The sequence below is a fragment of the Octopus bimaculoides genome, chromosome 14 (assembly GCF_001194135.2).
Source record: "Octopus bimaculoides isolate UCB-OBI-ISO-001 chromosome 14, ASM119413v2, whole genome shotgun sequence".
Taxonomy (NCBI): domain Eukaryota; kingdom Metazoa; phylum Mollusca; class Cephalopoda; order Octopoda; family Octopodidae; genus Octopus; species Octopus bimaculoides.
In genome coordinates this window covers 44,314,727-44,317,226 of record NC_068994.1, presented here as the reverse complement: position 1 = coordinate 44,317,226, position 2,500 = coordinate 44,314,727, and the positions used below count along the sequence as shown (strand labels likewise).

Below are 2,500 nucleotides of genomic sequence, written 5' to 3'. Positions count from 1 at the left end.
TTAATATGTTAATATGTCCACATATTAGATTTGATGACCTAGAATATTTGTAAACATCTGCATCTAGGGGGTTTGATTACTTTACATATCTGAATGTTATATTTGTTAACCAAATATAAAGGTGCAGGAACACTTGTTTGGTTAAGAGGATGGATTTGCAACTACATGGCTCTGAGTTTGATGCCTCTGGAGATGATGTGCATTTTACTGTAGCCTTGGTTCAAAGAATGCCTTGTGAGTGGGATTTTGGCAGACAAAAACTGTGTGGAAACTCACTGTTTATTTATTTGTCTATCAACCTATCTATCTATCTATCTATCTATATATATATATATATAGACAGATGGATACATATACATACACGTGTATATATGCATATATGTACTACACTTACACACACAAACATAAATACATATATCTATATACATATAATCAGACATATATATATACATATATATATACATGCATATATACATACATATATATATAGATGCATATATATATACATACATACATAAATAAATATATATATATATATATATATTTACATATATATGTATACACACACACACACACACACACATATATATATATGTATGTATATATATATATATATATGTGTGTGTGTGTGTGTAAGTATATATATATATATATATATACATATATATGTATATATGTATGCATGTAAATGAATAAATATATGTGTGTATATATATATATATATATATATATATATATATATATAGCTATGAATATATGTATGTGTGCATTTGTTTATGTAGAACAATATGTCAAAAACAAACTTTGCTGTTTGATAGGTAGAGATTGATAAAACAAGTACCAGGCAGAATAAAGTACATGCGTCACTATGATTAACTCAAAAGCCTTAATAAGCAGTGCTCCAGCATGGCTACAGTCCAATGATTGTCATCCACTAAAAGAATAGAATAATGGATGAATAGAAGAAGAAGAATAAAAGAATATCTACAGCCTGAATTTAACAACCTAATGAGTTTAAATATTATAATTGGGTTTGACGGCCTAGGAAACCTACATATGGTGGTTCCTTGTGTTGTAGCATGTCTACTTGTTCTGCTTCATGAGCTATCGTGCCTACAAACTGAGTGTAATGACCTATGTCAGCTTATTTAGTTTAGTGACCTAGCATATTTACATACTGAGTCTTAGTGCATATGAGTAAATATGTTTAAATGCTGTATTCGATTATATGATAATATCTACATTTTGAGGCTGTGACAGAATAATAGAACCTGTGAAAAATAAATAATGTTTTTTTAAAATTTATTTTAGAAACAATTATTACAATGTATCAATAAGTCTTAAAATTTCCTTCTTTTGTCTTCATTAAAAAAAAAAAAATTACCAACAATTATATTACTGTTATTCTATCTGTATTGAAGTCAACAATTTCACTGTGTACTGACGTGAATATTTAAAATATGTAGTGATTATTATTACTCCAGGCTCCATAACATTAAGTGAATGAGAGCTGAATCTCTCCCTAGATAAGATGCCATGCTGGGAGAAGTAATATTCCGATACAGTCTTGCATGTAATCCCCAACTGAAGCAAGCATAACCGAAGCAAGTAAAACTGAAGCAAGCATAACAAGAATTCAGTGCCCTGTCCTGAGACATAATAAAACAACTGTAGAAAGATACGAGCTATCAAGCGAGCTTCTATGTGGTCATTCAACCAGATTAATAACAGCCATATCTCCATTGAATCAAACCCTATCGTTTTATGTAAGAAGAGAACACATTAGATAATGATAATCCTACATATGTTGGGATGGTCACAGCTAAAAATGCTTATGACCATAGGCTTTGCTCAATTAGAATAGACCAGGGGTTAAATAATAACAACACTATAGAACGCAACAACTCTGCACCGAGAAGCTAGCAGTAGTCCTGTCAGTCCAATACTTTATCTATTTGTTCGGCTGTTTTGCCTCTACAATATGCATATTAAATACATTAAAATGCGTGGCCTCTGAAGGTCATAGTCCAGTGTTGATTAGATTTTTTTTTTGTGTTCAGTACTATGCTTTTGTTCAATATTCTTGTTATTTTACTCAAGGTTTATAGCTTGTTACCAATGCTAGAATAATAATAATAATAATAATAATAATAATAATGATAATAATAGTAATAGTAATAATAATAGTAATAGTAATAATAATAATGATAATAATAATGATAATAATAATAATAATGATAATAATAATGATATACAGTTGCTTATTGTTACTCTGTTATTCACGGCTGTGATTTGTTTTATTGTGTGCTGTTTACATTGATTGCTTTCTAGGCACTGATTGTTGTTTACCATGTATGTTTTCTCCAGATCTGTACTCTATCTATCTATTTATCTATCAATCTGCATGTATATGTGTGCGTTGTATTCATACACATCCCCCTCTCTCTCTCTCTCTCTCTCTCTCTCTCTCTCTCTCTCTCTCTCTCTCTCTCTCTCTCTC

At 30.1% G+C, this 2,500-nt stretch overlaps 1 protein-coding gene across 8 annotated transcripts in view; it reads left to right on the top strand.

The window, feature by feature from the left end:
- LOC106872895 (protocadherin beta-15) overlaps nucleotides 1-2,500 on the top strand; it is a 178,625-nt gene that overhangs the window by 144,466 nt on the left and 31,659 nt on the right. The window lies entirely within an intron of this gene.